We start from the raw sequence: 18,664 nt of genomic DNA, 5'->3' as shown, positions 1-18,664 counted from the left end.
CAACCCAGTTACTGCATGACACGCTGGCCACCAGGCAGAGCAGGAAACCAAAGGGGAAATATTAAGAGCAAACATTTCTCTGCTGATTATTGCAGGCACATTTGGCAAACATCTGTAAGTGAATAAAAGCTGTGCAGTAATGACTGCTGGAAAGAGGAAGGGAGCGTTGTCTCTCCCGTGTGCCTCCAGTGCTACGTTGTACAACTGCTTCTGTTCTAGTGGGCCAGTGAAGTTTTTCTTGGACGTATTTTTGGAAACTGATCATAGGCTACCTCTCTGAAAGCATATATAAGTAAAGAAAGAGGGTGTATATGTTTATGGGGGGTTAACCTTTCCAGTACTCTTACAGGTGCCTTAATTTAGCTGCTAAGCTTTGCTGCACAAGTATATTGGCTTCATCAGTGAATGAGATTAAATTTATTATCGGTATAAGACCTTAAATATCATCTTAATCTCTGTGCCTCATCTAAAAAATCTGTGAGATAGAAGAGGTCCTGACCACTGCATTTTGACCAGGAGATTATTCCTCTAGAAAAGCTACTGTGGAGGAGACATAAAGTTGTATTGTGTTGTTAAAATACAGAGGCCTTCAGAGCTGAAAACTGCAGAAGAATTTGAAGGGAATAAATGTGATTCATAACTTTATTAGATGATTTCACCCTGTGTTTAAGTGTTCTCTTCCTTGAATGACACAGAAACTCAGCTTTGACTTGTATATACTGTTCTACAGTTTTTAAAGCTCCTCAGGGTGCCCCTAAAGAAAAGGTAATATCGCCAAAGTTATATTGAGAAGTATACTGGCATAATTGCTCTTCTGTTTGGTTTTAATCTCAGTTTTGCTTCAAGTTTACAATATAAGTAACACGTTTAAAGTTCATTACTTTTAGAATAATTTTCCTTTCAGGCAGTAGATGGGTTATTTATTTATTGGTATTCTTGAATTTTCTTAGTTCTCTATTGGAATTGACAGATCTCTTTTTCTAATCCTGGCAACTGTAATAACCCTGAACTTGCTATTTAACTCACCTGTGTTTATTTAAGAAAGATAGTCAGAGAAGTCTCCTACAGTTGAAAAAAATACCTGTATAGCAGTGTGGATGTGTATATATGTAAACAGTGAGGCATATCAGGAAATAATGTATCAGTAATTTTATCAGTAATTTTTATGTGGAAGTCCAACATATTATTTTCTAACATATAATATTGGAATAATACAGATTTCGCTAGGCAAATTACATGCTGAGTAAAATTCAGTGACAATGCAAATATTTGGCTCAATGAATTAGAATGCTTTACTGCTAGTCAGAAAAATGCAGTAAATGGTCAAATTCTAGGCTGGTGAATTTATTGTAAGTGTAATCTCTAAGTAAGAATGACTGCTGATGGACTAAAGTCTAACTGGCACAGAGTTCAGAAATTAAAAGCTGTCCTCAGCATTAACAGTAAGATTTACATATATTAATATAATTCCAACTATATGTTCCAACTTTTGAGGATACAGCACTGAATCCAAACAGGCATCCTGGAGCACATCTTTATTTTGTGATGCCTCAGCTGCAGTTCGATTCAGAGAGAAGTTAACTAATAGCATTTAACTATAGCTACATCAAAATCTTGTGTCAAACTGTGTACGTAAGTGAAAATGGAATAACAGTCAAGTCATATGCTTTTGAGACATTTCCAAATATATTAAACTTAAAAAAACATATCTAAATGTATTTCTTAAGGAATTACAGGAATAGGAGATATAATTTTCTCGCAACAAATGACTTTCAGACAGAAAATCCTGATCTCAAGGAAGGGGAAAGTATTAACAAACACTTGATTGCACTAAATAATCCTCCTTAAAAATGTTTCTGATTGTCATGACCTTTTCTCTCATTTACCTGATCTGCATGTTACGAGTTACTAGTTGAATTGAATGTAAAAACAAAAACAAAACCCCCAAGTCTTTGAGAATGACTTAAGTAAAACCAGATGACAGAAGATAGCTATGCTAGAACAACAGTATTCATTATTAAAGAAATGTTATATAGTAAGCTATATAGAGCACTGGGGAAAACATTGGGAAGGGGGAGTATACATTTTTTCCAGTTGTTATATTATCTTCCAAAAAAATACAGTCACACACAGATACTATGTTTGCAATAAAATTGACACATGGAAAAAAAAAGGTCCTCTAAAAATTGCAGTGTTTAAAAAAGTTATTTATTGTATACTGCACACGTATACACAAAGGACCAACAGTCAACTTTTGTTGTTAGTAGTAGCTTTCCTTTATTTAAAAAAAAATTAATAAATATGGAATCTTTGAATTATGCCTTATTGGTCAAACCACTACAAAAATAAAGGAATATTCTGTGTAGTTGTATAACTGGACTGCTATGGCAAGGAAAATCAGTAAATCTATGTATCAGGGTAAAAAAAAAGAAAATAAGCAGGATCTTTATGCCCTTCTCTTATTCATTTAACTTCAAAACCAAATTCTATACTGTCTCTGATAGTACCTGTGCCATATGTGTCAGGTCAAGATTCAAGAACCTACCTATAGTTTTCCATGCTGGTTCTTGCTGTGATTTACAACAGTTACATATTGGCCTAGATATCTGTACGTGGCATTTAATATCATAAAAACTCAATAATCTTGATGTCGTTATAAATATCTGGTGTCTCCTTGTGAGTTTTGCTAAGATGTTGCATTTGGTGACTTCTGGTGGTGTTGAGTTCCACCGTTTGGTTACTATGGAGAGGTATTTTTGTGTCAGTCCTGGTTTTCACACCTTTAATTTAATTGAATATCATCTTGTTCCTGGGCGGTGAGGTGCAGAGACAGAAGCTTCTGAATCACCTTCTTTATTTGATGTACTTTGCCGTATCCATCTTGTGAGTTTCTCTTTGGAAAACAGAACCTCCATCTTTTCTGTCCTTAGTCATATCAAACATTTTACAGCCCCTTAATCACTTTAGTTCTCTTAATCCTTCTACTTCTGCAGCGCACTTCATGACATGAGGCAGCAGGTTCCGTACGGACTGGCTGCAGAGGGCTGTGCTTGTTGTTGCTTCATATTAAGGAACTACAACTTTTGCTTTATTTATTGACTTATTCCTAATGCATCCTAACATCTTGCTAATGCTCTTTTCACAGCTGCACATTCTTCAGAGACTTCAGTAAAGTTTATTGTAAAGTATCAGTGAAGTATGAAGAACCGTTAACTGATGAGAAAGGGGTGTAATTTACTAAATATATTCAAGATATAAGAGACTTAATAATCTTTTTTGCTCCCGGAGTAGTTATAATATCACACAAAGGAAACATACACTTTAGTCTTTTGTTAAGATTATTTTTTCCTTTGTTTTCCTTGTATGTAAAGTAAATCATCCATGCAGAAAATGAATAGTAACGGTGTAAGTACTGAAAACTATTAATCATATGATAGGCAGTAGCAGGAGAGGGCTACCTGGAGGTAGAGGATACCCTCAGACCTCAGTACATGTATCTGGATTATTTACCTTTGTTTTAAGAAACTGCTTGAGTGTCATTTTAGGTCCCTTTCCATTGATGTAACTGTCATGCTTGATTTGTATACATGTTCTTGTATTAGCAATTACACAAAATTATAGAGAGGTGAAAAGGATGCTGGACAATTTCCTTATAACTATAGGAAAGGTTTGTTTTATACCATTTATGTTGCTGTGACTTTGAAACCAATGGGAAGATACTGGTGAGACAAATATCAGGTCTAGGCAAGTTGCATCTCTTGTTCATCATGTTGATTGCTAACTGTGACTGCCCACTTCAGCTCTAGCCCAAAGGCTTGGCAAATACAGGAGCAAAAAGAATCCAGGTGCAAAGTGAAAGCATCGTAATGCAGCAAAAGCTTCAGGCAGCAAGGTATGATTTGCTATTATCAAGTGCAATGTCCAAGAGAATGAGTTGCGATAAGCAAAAGTTAGCAAGTATTCGTTTCCACCGCATTTGGCAAATCTACTCTAATATTGTTTTCATTTGTTGTGTCTACTCAAGGGTTTTTTCCTGGAAGGTATGGGGGTTCTAAGTTGGGAGTGGTGACGGGTTTTGACAGTCACTAATTCTTAGAATGAGAAGTGTTTGAAAAAATTGGCCTATCCAGTTAAAATGCTGAGAAATTTCTAGACAGGTGAGATGTAGAGGCACCAATGAGATTACACGCTCTGATTCTGCATTCCCAAAAAGTTACAAGGATTTTGTTTAATAGGTACACCATGGTCACAACGAAGCTTTACATCTTTAAAAGATTACATTACGCTTTCCTATAGCAGTACCTTAGCACTACATGAGAGTGGGCTCTTCCCGCCAGCTTAGAAAGCCATTTTACCTACTGCAAACATGAAAACTCTTTGAAATAAACAGAGCTACAAATGAGTTCTGCAGACATTGGATTAGGTACAAAATACCGTAGTTTGAAATGGTTACGCGTACGCTTGCACAGAGACCACACAGGCCTTTCTTCGGTTTTGCTGGGAAACTCTTATCTACAAAACCTTCCAAAATCTCCATTATTGCTCAAAAAGTATCAGTATGGACCAGTAAATCCAGTGGTTTTTTTCATAACTTGGCTGGAATCACCATAATGACTCTCAGTATGCAATAAGATTTTCCCATTGGAGTTTGGAGAGTAACAGTTAAGAGAGCTCAAATCCTGTATTATTTTGGGCAGCTGTAAAGGAAAGTATTTTGCATTTGGTCGAGAGAAATTACTCAAGCATGTATTTTAAATTGAAAGTGTTCACAAAACCAAAGTGACCTAAATTGAAACTATCATGGTTGTTCACAAGCTTTAATATTTCCTTTAATTTGATCAAGGTGGGGGTGGGGATGCAGAATTATTACTAAAAGAAAAAAATATAAACGCCTCACTTTTTAAGGAAAGTAATTTTTGTACGTTATTTCTAGCAAGTGAATCGAACCCTTGTTTAATCCATGTAGTGATCCAAATATTATGACTGCAACATTTTCTATCAGATTTCAGTAGAACAGCTATTGAGTTTATGTAAACTGTCAAGGGTTATTAGGCTTTCTGGTTTTCATCGTATTGGTAGCTGAGCTGTTGAAGCCTAAAGCTAAAGAGAACTTCTGCATGGAGTGATAGAGGCAATGATCAAAAATATTTATAGTCAAGAATAATGCAAAGAGAGAATACATGAAAGAGATTATATAATATCAAGGATGTCAGAAGCCTCCTATATTTATGGAAAGGGAGAGAGAATCAATATGCAAGTGCTGACTTAAATGTTCATTTATTACTTTGATTTCTACATTTAAATCAAGTATGTATCCAAATAGTGCTTCTCCTCACACATAAGTATATGGTTATCTTCGTTAGAGGCTGAGAATGTTGTCTAGAGCCACGGTATGAATGTGCTGCATTCAACATTTGCAACATGTGATGCTTCTGCTTCCAGCACCGAGTGATCCTGGAGATATACTTACTCCATTTATACCACAGCTTAAATTTCCTTTTGATTCCAGCAACAGGAAACATGGCAATGACATTTATCTCCCAAAGGAGACACAGCAAATGGTAAGAGCAAACATCCATTCTATCAGGTGGTGGCTATGAAAATACTACCCTACCTGAAATACCAGTAACCTACGTTTTCTGGCTTGGTGTAAATTTATCCTGTCCCAGGCAGAGAGGCAGTTGCATTCTTTCCACTAGAGGCTCACAAGGCGATTTGCATTTCTTGTGCTTTTACTTTATCTCCTCTCTGAACAAGCAGCAAATTTCAGCAGCTGGTATGGCTGTTACAGTCCTTCCCTTATTTACATAACAGGAAAGGAGAAAAGGAAGAGGAGGATATCTGGGGGAGAAAATATAAAAGAAAAAATAAAATTGAAGCCGTAGGGAAAATACTTATTCTTTCTGAGTACAGCAAGTTGAATGTATAATAAATGGGGTCAGATTTAAAAAAAAAAAATAAAGAACCATACCAAATATCATGTGCACTTATTATTCTGTAATGATTTAAGCTATCTGGCTTTTTCTGGGAAGCATCCCATATGCCATGCTTATTACTAGTGACAGCTGTCATTTGTTGGTAGTTCCTCCCAGATTGCTCAAGCTGATCAGATAAATAAACCTGCTTGCCTGCTATTACCAGTTAGTACTTGTTTGGCTGCACATTTTCCTTTATGTCAGAACTCTGACCAGAACACTTAAGTATTAAATCATGAAGTTCTGACACAATTTGTGGAATCTTTGTACACCATGAAGTACTGACTCATTGATACATTTCTATTGTAAAATAGATGCACTCCTGAAGTGGAAACATATACTCCCTCAAATACCATCATTATTTTCACCCAGAAGCCTTTGTAACTTTTCTGTGGAAAGATCCCTCTGTCAGATAGGGAATGGCTGCAGACCAGTTATCTTTATCTACCCAATCTGCCTACAGTAGATGGAAAATGATAATGTTTCACATTTTCTTTAATGACCCATCATCAATCTGTCACTTTGAAAAATAAGAAATAGTTAAATTAATTATTCTCATATTGATTCCTCTTTGCCAGATTCATTAGACTATCCTATCCCTGCATAAAAAAACCCGAAGACCGGTCTGGGTATAACTTGGCAGAAAAATGCATTGCCTCCACCGAATGACTCATTTATATTTCATTATTTTAAGAGGTTTCCTTTGTAAATATTTAATAGATGATGTATATATCTAGATGAATATCGAAGCAGAAAACTTAAAAAACCTTGACTGCAAACTTTCATGGTTCCTGATGAGATGAACTTTTTTAGTCAGAAAGGAATTAGCGGCTCATTCCTAGCACAAGCTGATCAGATTTTTTCAAATTGTGAGTAATTGCTTAAATACTAGGATCTGTCCAAATACTTGCCATTACCAAAAAGCATGAATTTGTAAATGCTTGCAAACAAGATTGTAGCAGTTGTTCACCTGTGTTCTTGCAAATGAGTCTTATTATTCAAGTCAACAGTATTAGGCACAAGGTCTATTATTTGAATCAAAATTGAATTTGTATCTCATGATGTAGAACAGAGAAGGTGTCCGTGTATTTCTTCCACATTTCTAACATTTGCCACCAGAAACCTTAGCTGACTATTTCTTGGCAGTTTCTTTACATTTCAGCTGGTTCAGAGAGACCAATGTGCTTATCATTTATACAGAGGATGAAGCCCGTTACAAAGTACAGCCATAGTAGCTCACATGAAATCTAAAGATTTGACTTGTAAGCATCAGGGAAGTATGAAGGGGCATCAAAATTAACTGTACTTGAGTGTAAACTGTTGAAAAGCTAAATCTCTTCAGGGAAGGATTTGTGGAAGTGCAGTGTTCTTTAGGGAACCTTGCAAATCTGCATTGCAATAGCCTGTTTCCTGAGACTTCCTTAGGGATCACAGAGAATTTATAGGAAGGCTGTATTTTTTTGTAGCCATTCCAGCTTTACCAGCTGCACAAAATTCCTTCTTGAATGAGTACGTTCCATCAAAGCAATTACAGAGAATTCTGGGATTCTTATTTTCATTTCCTTTGCTAGCTCTGTAGAGATAACTTTTCTTTAATAAGTAACCAGAGAGTGCACATGCAATGACAGAGAATGGTATGAACCAGCCTGTACATTTATCCTTTACACTGAGGATATTTGCAAAATGCTATTATGTTTTCATGCATACTGTATGCTGTTCAATTGCAACAATGTATGTAGTAAGAAATATTAAATAGAGCGTAGAAAGATGTACTTAATTTGTGTATACATGTTTGGTGGAATGCAGAAAAGGAAATGCTGGAAGTCATTGAGGAGGGACTGGGTACTGATGGCCATGCAGATTTTATCTTTTCTAATGTTGCTGCTTGGGAATATGGTACTCTTATCAATATAGAAAAAGATCTTTTATTTCAAAGCAACAGCGCACTAAAAGAAAGGAAAAACTGACCTCATTTGTTGGTAGCAGTGTGGAGAGGAACTGCAGCTCTGACCTATTTCTCCGGAGTTACAATTATCTGCTGTAATGGTAACACTTCACTTTTAAAATCCTGGGTGACAGTACTTTGAGATTAAGAGAAGTTACTCTCTGGTTACAGACCTTATTACTTGAGGGGCAAGCCAGCATGAGAATGGATGTATGTGAATAAGCAACGACAAGGTATGTGATCAAGTCATTGTAATGAGTTGGTAATTTTTATTTGAATGCACATATATATATAATTATACAATTTATATATATATAATTTGATTTATTTACACACACACACATGTACATAGAAATAAAATATATTTATATATCCATATGTGTACCCACACAATGAGCTCAACTGAGGTCATGTGCTGAGGGGTTTGGGTTTTGTTCATTTGTTTTGCAGACTTGACTTTGCTGAGATCTGATCAGCTTCTCTGTGCAACAAGGGAATGATAAATATAAAAGACTTTAAGAAATCAAGTTCTTACATATTCAGAATCAAACCCCTTGGTGATTGAAGTTGACATAGCTGCCTTTAAGTCAATTTAATACCTGCTTAAATCAGTGAAAGGAAAGTGAATTACATTACATGGGGATCTGGTATTTATAATCTGATTTTATTTTTTTTAACAGTGTATCCAACCTTACAAAACAAAATTTGTTTTCCCCTGAGTTTCATATTTATCTGTCACCAAAATGAATAGAAAACCCGAGCTTATGTTTTCCTCAAGTCAATTTTCCTTAGTAAGTTTTCGATCTTTAGAAAGTATAATTCATCTTTTTGTGTGTGTCATCACTCAGGATACTGTTCGCAGCATTCGCAGCAACATTGCGCTGGTAACAAACATTGAGTACTGCCAAACCCAGTCGTGCAGAAATCGTGAATCAGATTCTCACAAAGCATATGATTAGCTCTAAACTCAGTTTTCAGGGGGGAGTGGGGAAGAAAAAAACACAAAAAACAAACCCCACCACACAAAACAAAACACAACCTCATGTCTTTTTCGTTTACCCTCTGCTTTTTAGCACATTTTTAGCTTTTCCGCAACCTGTACACACTGATAAAATACTTAGCACCATGACTCTTATACAATTATATGCCAACTGCTATAAGCATAACTCTCCAGTTTCAACAACAACAGTACACGGTCAGTTCAGGCAATTAATTTTGGACAGGTTAGACATATTTTACTCAATTGGTTTTGTCTGCCTTCAGTTTAATGGAAAATCATCCCTTTGTTGGTAACAGATCAACTCTATAGAAGGTGATCAAATAAAATGGTTGTTCAGGGCTTGTTGTTGCCCTGCTGCCTTTCATCCCTGTCACTACGATGCTACGAGCGCTGTCCACAGAATTAATGAATTTTAAAGAGAGAAAGCCTTTCAGTAGTTGCAGCAGACTGAGTTCAAGTGAGGACAGGAAAGTAAACTCTAACTTGAATTCCTCTTAGTGAGGGGCCTCATTTGTTTTTTTGAATCCTGTGCAAAGTCATTAAGTTTTGCTGGGAGGGGAATGGTACTCATGCAGTTTTGAGGAGACGTTTATGGCTCCATCCCCGGAGGGCTGACACGCAGGCTAAGCATCTGCTAGCATCAGCTAAATATGCAGGGGAGAATACAAGTATTTGGAGGAGCATTAGGATAACATTTGGCCGAGGCAGCTGAAAAGGATGAAAAATTGCTGCTGTTATTGAAATTACTTAAATTTTAAATGTTTTCCTCTCCTTTTCCATCAAGGTAGCAAAGAAGTGATTCAGATTCCACTGATGGAAAGGTTTGGAACAGAAGTGAACAGAAGATATTGCCATGGTTTGCTAAAAAATGAGACAGAACATTTTCATTACTCTTGAGGGATGTTGTCTCAGAACATGTAAAAGGTGGGTGCATTTGAAGTGGCAATAGGGTTTTGCTATAAAAGTAGGAAAGTGCACCAGCATTTCCAACACTTGTTATAAGAATAAAACAAACATTTCCCTTGTTCTCTGAACAAAACAGCTGAGAAAATACAGCAGAAAAGGCAGATGAATAGTCTATTCAGCCTTGGTTCTCTCCAGAGAATTTCATGTACTCTTTGAATCTTGTAGCTTTTACCATAGCAATAATGTATGTTTTTTAGATGGGACTTTTCTATCATTTTCTTCTTCTTTTTGTCTACATACAAAATTTTTGTGATAGCAAGACACATACATTCAGATGTCTTCCCCTACATAATCAATTGCATAATTATTATGGCTGTTATCATAATAAATTACTTTTTTTCCCAATAAAATATTTAGTTACTTTCCAGCTCAAGACTACTTATAAATGTTCAATATTTAACAGTTGCTCAATACATATTTAAGTAAAATTCTTAATAACATCAACAGAGGTCTTGATAAACACTTAAAATTGTGAAGTTTGTTCTAAAGTTTTCATGATGGATAACAGTTTCCATTAGAAGAAACACACGTTTAACCCTGTCATCTAGTGGGACCGAATCTTATTAAAGACATTCTGAAAATAAAACAGATTGTATTGTCTGTAGTTGCTGTTGGCTCCAGCTGAATACAGCGTGTTACTCCTTGCATGTATTCAGAACAGAATTTATAGATATTAAAACAAAGGTCTTGGTGAAGGTTATAGCAACAGGAAACATCTTCTCAAGTTTCAGTCCTTCAGAACTATCACCCTTGTCCAAATCAAACAGGGCTTAGTCAGAGCTAAGTTTCAGCCACTGTTTTGTGTCTGTTACAAGCTGTACTTTTCCTCAGGATATCATGTATCACCAGCAATGTAATAATCTAATAGACACAGATGAAAATATGTGTATTCCTTTTTATGGATCTAATATAAGAACTAATTACCTCTTACATCATGCAATGTTTAAAAATTAGGTAATGTTTCTAGACTAAACATAAAATTCCAGGTTGTGAAGTATATCCTGTGGACATTTTTTCAGCTATCTACCTCATCTTCTTAGAACAGAACACTTTGCTACAGGGAAATTGTAGTAATAGTAATTCCTTCCTAAGAAAAATATGGACATTTTTTACAATGTGGCTTAGTTTATTTTTTGTTATTAAAAACTTAGAGTAACTTACTGGTTTTATTTTGACATCACTACATCTTAAAGACAAAAGCACAAGAACTTTATAAAGTAGTAAACAGTTTGTCTGTTTTGAATCAGATTTCAAACTATGAAATTTTAAACGAAATACGGGAAAAAAATGCAATTAACTATGGAACTGGTCAGGTTTTAAATGTCAAATGCTGATTAAAAACAAATATGTTTAAAATCTGAAGCATGTGTCCAGCTCTCCCCTCTTGTCACTTTTTCTCTGCTAGCTCAGATGGTAGTTTTTAAAGAAGAGGAAATAAAAATTCTGTTCACCATCTGTTATCTGACATTTGAGAAAAGTCATTGTTTGACCAGTAATGAGACAGTTAGCAGCATTTGGGCTGTAAATCATTAGCCTCTAATTTGCAAAGCTGGTGCATTTTTAAAGGCAAACCGGATAATGCCCTATATAGAAATGGCCCATTCACCCAAAATGCATAACCCCATCCAAGCATTAAAACACAAAACAGATGGAGGAAACCTTTCAAGGCAATATACATAAGGAAAAAAATTGCTGTGAAATATAAGGAAAGAAAACTCTGCCAAGCTCAACAGGACCATAGAAAGCGTTAATGACCCCAAGGATTATCTTTTCCAAAACTAAATGAAAGACACAACTATGAAGAAAGATGTTCTCCTAATACAAACATCTAATCAGGAAATAGCATATACCGACATGGGATTATCCCTGAAAGATGGAATTGGAAAGGATTTCCCATCCTAGTTATATCAACTTTTTAAGGGTCAAGTTTAGAAAAAAACATCCTGAAGCTGACTTGGCAACTTCACAGAATGACTGAAAACTAAACTGAACTAAACTAAACTAAAATAAAATAAAATAAAGTAAAAAAAATTTAAAAATCAGATGTTCTGTGATATCAGAGACTTCATATTAATGAATCATATGCATTATATAAGCAAAGGATTAAAAAAAGACCTTCTGAAGGCCAAGAAATAGATGGCTGTTGTGCCAAGCATTGTGAAAACACGGGGTATTAGTTCCTGCCTCAAAGAGTTTGAGCTGTAAATAGAAATCGGTAGAATGCAAAGTGAAGGAGAACAGTGGTGTAGCAGTAAAACCAATGGACATGTACGTTTATTTCCTTTGCTCCAGGAGGGTTTCCCTGGGAGGGAATATGCAGCACAGTAGAAGGGAAATGAGAAAGGAGAGTACTGGGCCCATTGTTCCTATTTTTTTTTTAGCAGAAATAAAAAGGTAGATCTCATTGACTGCAGTAGAATGTGATTTCAACGTATGCAAACAGCATTTGGATAAGAAATCTGTGAATAATTTTTGTTTGTGTTTCTGCATTCTGTTTCATATGCTCATGAGAGATTATGAATATGCCTCAACATTGCCAAAGAGTACAGACTCTGGGGTCACGCTTTGAAGTCTTTGAAGACGGCCCCTAAATCCTTGCTTTCCACACAACAAAAGGACACATATGAACGTGTCTTGGTGTTTTTACCTTCTCTACTATGGGTGTACAAACATACTATCTTGTATTATTAGATTAGCAGATTGGTAATTGTCAGCACTTAATAAATGGACTTCCACAATGAGGAGACATTCGTATTACACAGACCACAGGAATTTTTACGTGTGTAAGAGTAAAACGGGGACCCTGAACATAAGAAGTGACTGTGTCTTTTTGTTACTGAAAATGAGATGCAGTCTGTAAAATACATGAGTGAAAGTGGAAGATGTTTCCTCTTCAGACACTCAAAGTGAATAGAGTGGGAGGGAGGAATAAACAGATCTTAGCCCTGAGGGCTGTGTTAAGAAGGCACCAGGACTTGGTGACTGACAGAGAAAATGGCCTTACAAATAGGGGTCCATTCTTCATGACAGTCGCCTCATTCTCTTTGTTTGATGAAACACTCTGTGAAGGATTAGTTTTAGCTGTATGTTTCTAGGCAGAGAAAATGCAGTGCATCAGCTGTGTAAAGCCATAAACTGTTCAGAGAGGAGCTGTGTTTTGCTTAATCACAATATCTCAACTGCCACTTGCTCTGAAAAAATAATTATCTGCTTTCTTTTTTTAAAACATTCTACCTTGGCTGTGTCTCTCCTCTTTCCTTCCTTACTACAGCTTTTATTTGCTTGCCCATGGGAGGAAAAGCAATAGGTAAGGAAAGCCTAATTGAGGCAAGATTAATGCAATTCCACTGAGAATAAGGAAAAGATTTATTCTCTCCCTCCCTTCCACAGATTCCTTGTTAGGGACTCAGCCTCGCCTTACATATATACCTTTATTCATTTACTTCCTTCTCGTCCTCTGGGAGAAGCCTATCTCATGTAATTTATTGACTTGGATGCTTTGTTTGTATTCACAGTAATGCTAAGATGTATTGAACACTTACATATTAGTCTTATTCTCAGATGCGCGTGAAGGGGGGTTATCTATGTTGAAAAATATGTACATTTGGCTTGCCACAACTAGGAGTTACCGTAAAGAAAATGTTGAAATTGGAGCCTCTGAGCTGGCAAGAAACGTAAAGGTTTGAAAGAGTGGGATCCAGCAAAGCTGCTGAAATAAAGCATCAAGTTCAGAAGAAATGGGCAGCCTTGTGATCCTGCTCTATGATTTTCTTTCTGTTAGCTGACTCTCACCTTGGGCTGACAACTTTAGCTAACGACGACAAACATCAGCAAGTGATGGAGGAAGGAAATATTTATTTTAAGTAACTGTTTGATGAAAGGCTGTGAGAGGAGACGAGGAGAATGTAGGAGTCCAATTTAATTTATATATAATTGACTTAGGCAAGGGGAAGGAGCTTGGGCCAAACACTGCATATATTGCTTTCTTGATAAGCTTGTACTTGGGACTCTGGTCTATCAGAGTTCTTTCTGGAAAGAACACGTTTGAAAGTCACCCCATGGCGTCATTGTAAAATTGTACTCTGTCTGAGAAACAGACACTTACATCAAGCCTAAATAGGAGCATTTTTACTCATTGTCAGGTTCAAAAACCTGTTATTGACGTTATGAAGCTCGAAACAGGCATTGGGCCTTTTTACCAGGCAGCTGTATTTACTGAAATTGCTGATATTTTTCTGTATTCAAAATGACATATTCGTTTTTCCTTTCGAGAAGAGTAACACTGCTGTTCTTTGCTTTCTAATATGCAACGTACCATTGATATTTCACGACTTGTCATCTTGCCAAACATAAAGCTCCTGGAAACAAAGTTCTGTTGGGATGGTGTGAGTGATGTTCCTGTTACTTCCTCTCAAACTGGTCTGAAACTGTCATGGACAACATAGGGACCAAGAGTATATTTTTAAAGCTTTCAGTGTTTCAGCTTTGCTTGCCACATACATATTTTTGTGCCCTTTGCTTCCCTTTCTTCAAAGTGCAAGTTTTTCACTTATATTCACTGTTATTGGCATCTCCTTCTCCTGTTATGTGGGTTAGCCCAAGCTTAGGAAGGAAGGGTGTATTGGTTAAAGAGGCAACCTGACTTCCAAGGAAATGAAAGCACCAATATTTATCTCCCTTTATTGTGAGTTTCATTTCTTTCAAAGCCAGGCTACTTTTTAACCCACAGTTTTCTTTTTCAGCCAAAGCTTCTAGTTTTGGGCGATCTATTAGAAGTGGGTTTTTTTAATTAAGTTCTCAATTATCTGTCTCCTTTTTTCAGTTTAATTCTTCTTATGCATTAAATTGTTTCTGGCTTAAACACCAACTAAAATATACTACTATTCAATGTGGGAAATGGCTTTTTGAGTTAGGGAACTCTACTGTAATCTGTAAAAATTCTAAGGCTGTTTCAGTACTAGAGGCCCAAGGCTGCCATCAAGCTATAGATAAGTACTTACTCCTACTCCCAATGCTCAAGGATGTTCTTGTAGCACAAGGTAATGATGAATTCCTCTTTGTGATTTAGACTGTAGAGCTTCGTTCAAGACAGTAAGTGTCCAGTTTGTCATTTGCTCAGGCCATGATTAGATATATATATAGATACATATTTTTTTAACAGGGTACTGATCTTACTTCCCTTTTATCCTCTTGATTCTGGCTCCAGTGATTTAGCAGTTCATTTGTGAAAAACAAAATCAACCAAACAAAACCTCACCAGATGCAAGTGATACCTGCTAAAATAGGTGCATGCCAACTAATAGAAAATTCCAGTTGTTTTTATTTATCTCTGCAATAGGTTTAAAGTACATCTTCACTTTTGCTAAGTGATTCATTGATGTTTTTCCTGTCATTTTGACTGTTGCAAGGTGACTTTTCCTATATTTTTCCTGTTTCTACTTTTTCATTGTGTTGGCTTAAGGGTCTCCTTGCCAGTGTACACTTGGCTTGTCATAACATGTGAACTATCCGAGATGCCTTAAAACTTTTTATACAGCCAATGGTGCATTTATGGATTTTTCTCTTCTCCTGTGGGACAGGGAGGATTTCTAACAAGATCCTTTAAATATTCTTTTCTTCCAAGTTCTTCTGAGCTATCTGAAATTTTTATTGGGTAGTTATGAGGCCATAAATACCAATGTGAACTGTTATCGATACAGATTTGCCTGTTACCTCCAGAAACATAATATTCCTATACCTTGACCACATGTCCTTGTTCAAGGAAGACCATTCATACTCCTGCTGATTTATTTTTTACTGCAGAATCTAAGATTAATCTCAGTTTATTGTAAGACACACTAAACTCTCTCAAGTTGGGATGCTCAGCAATCCATGCCTGCACATTATGAATCTTTACACTCTAATCCACCAACTCAGCCTTCTGAGATACTTCTGTGCAGCTAGAAACCAAGTCAAGAAAGCAAACTTGCCCTGGGCATCCCTTCGTTCCCCTCAAAACTCCTCTTTGTCAGTCTGTTTGCTACGGACTAATTTTCTATTATTTGTTTGATTTGCTACATGAGCACACTGATCACATTTAATACCTTTTAGGGAAAGCAAATGAGATAGTAATTTGGGAGTTATGTCTGAACAATGATGCTCATTCAAACTAAGAAAATTCTGCTTCTGCAAGGAATTAGCGATTATTTTCAGCTCATGAATAATCAGTAGTATTTGAAAATTATTTGCACTGATCCATCTCGAGATAAAAAGTGTCATTTCTCCTCTGAGTCTTAGATCACTGAAGATAATTTATCTTAATCTTGCCTAAATCATCCAACCTCCAAAACTAATAGAGAGCCGCAACCAGGCAGTTGGCAGGTCACAAATACCAACCCTGGGGGGGTTGTCGTGATAGTGAGTAAGCAATTTGACTGCTCAACAGATCACCAAGAGACATTTTAACCATCGCAATTATTTTTCTCAAGGTCAATGACGTCATGAAAGGAGCCAGAAACATATTTCTCTGGACAATTATAAGCAGAGATTGCTCTTGACCTTGATATTTATAGGGTCTCAACCATCAAGAGGCTTGTGGCAGGAGCTTATATGGGTCTCCAGAGCAATGCTGCCAAAAGTTTGGAAAAGTTCCAAAATAGCAATAATCCGTGATTTCATTATGCGTGGCTAATTGTTTTTCCCGAAAGAAAGTCTCATGTATTTGGCAGGTAGCTCTGTAGCAAAGAGATAGCAGGGGCTTTAAATCCCTGAACAGCTATTATTGCACAACCAAACTATGTAACTCATATATATCTCCCCTGGAAATACAGTAATATGCTGCTGAAGTCAGAAGAAAAATGGGATTTGGGGCCATAGTATTTTGTTACAAACTACAGAGCAGAAACTTGAGACTATTTTTAGAAAATTAGTAGTTAGGAAATATATCAGTGTGATAGTATATCAGTATGTAATATAGATATGGTCAAGAGGTCTACTAGTTCACTAAATGGAAAAAACAAAACAAAACAAAACAACAACAAAAACCAAAACACCACTAGGTAGATTCTACTTTTATAAACAAAATTTGATACAGAAACACAACCATTTACCACAGAAAATTTCTTTCTTTGACCAGTGAAAGGAGAACACAAATAAGAGGAAAAACTTTGATGAATCAAACATCTGGTCTGGTCTACTCAGCTTATGCCACAGTCCAAACACTCTTGTCTTTCATGAGGAGGGGGAAGTGTCCTCTTTTGGACTAAATCCCCATTGAATCTTGGCTGTCTGTAGTTGGATGTGTGGGCATCTTGTTTCCTTTGTCACTTGGAAGACTATTTGGAGATAGGCTGAGCTTTATCTTATTCAGGTGATAGTGATATGGGATTTGTGGTGCTAGAATTTATCAGAGTAGACATAAGTATGGTTTTATATTTTAAGCAGAAATAGAGAAGGACTGATGAGATGTGTATGTGCCCCAAATAATTATAAATGAGAATTAGAGGTGTAATTATAAGTAATACGTACAATTTGGCTTTACCATATTCAAGAAAGTCAAATCTGAATGGCTACCAGGGGAAGATCTGAAGATGACAGGGAAAAAGGAGAACCTGTATTCTCATCAGAGATTAAAAAAACAAACAAAGACTGATAAAGGATGAAATTGCACTCTCGCCACAGAAGAGCGTTAACAGCATTTGGGGACAAGCTTAATGGAAATTAAAGGACAACATTGGAACAGAACAAATGGCTCCAAGCTCAAAATGGGTAAATACAGGCTGGATATGAAGCAAAGTTTTCTAACCCTTAATGTGGTAATGGTATTGAGCTGATTTTTAATCTGATTAGCAGAGGAAGAAGTGAAGCCTGGCCACATTGTAATGGGCTAAAATGGCCCAGAAGCACTCTTTGGGTCCTATACATTTAATTCCTGTATGTGGCATGCCTAGAATAAAGACAAGGCCTGAGGGCACACTTACCTGCAAAGGAATCACACAAGAAAAATCGGAAAGAAACCCAAGTAGCTCATAAGTTTCTTGCTGAGTTTTCCTGTTTCCTCAGAGGTTGTCATCCACATTGAGATTTCATAGACTCAATCCATTCTGTCCATTGTTATGAATCTGATCAAAAAGAAACAAGCTAGCAAATACTCAGTTAAGCAAGTGTATTTCTAAGTTAATTAAAGGTGGAGCAGTAAGCAAATGCAGACTGCTGTTGATGGCATGAAATAGAACCACTTTTGTTCTACACATATTTGCTCTCATCAGCCTCTTTCCTGTTTACCCTCTCAGAGGCCATTAATTTGGTAGCATCACAATTGATCTTGTGCATTTGTGCATTTCAGGTGCTAAGCAATTTTTTTTTTTAGGTCACTATAGGTTATCGTAATCAATTTCTTCATACTTTTTCAGTGTAAAATTTGATCCTTTTTTTCCAAAAAATGTATTTTAAAAAATTCTATCAAGAATACTTGTATGATTCTTTGCTGAAAAAATGTATCTGAAACTTTGCGATGAATATAAAACTCATAAGCTGAAAATAGTTTTTAATACATATATGTATAAACGTGTTTTTCTGTGCAGCAGTACCCTCAGTGTTTCTTCAATTATTTTATATTTTTTATCAAATATAACTAAATAGCCTTTTCCTGGCTCAATAGGAAATACAACCCAGGGTTTTTACCATTTTTTGTTTGTTTGTTTTGTTGATGTGTTTTTTTGTGGTGTTTTTTTTGGGGGATAGTGGGGAGAGGAGTGTAATTATTTTTATACATATTTATTTTACTTTTTTTTTTTTTTA

Source organism: Nesoenas mayeri, assembly GCF_963082525.1.
Source record: "Nesoenas mayeri genome assembly, chromosome: 4".
NCBI classification, from domain to species: domain Eukaryota; kingdom Metazoa; phylum Chordata; class Aves; order Columbiformes; family Columbidae; genus Nesoenas; species Nesoenas mayeri.
Note: the sequence above shows the minus strand (reverse complement) of the source record.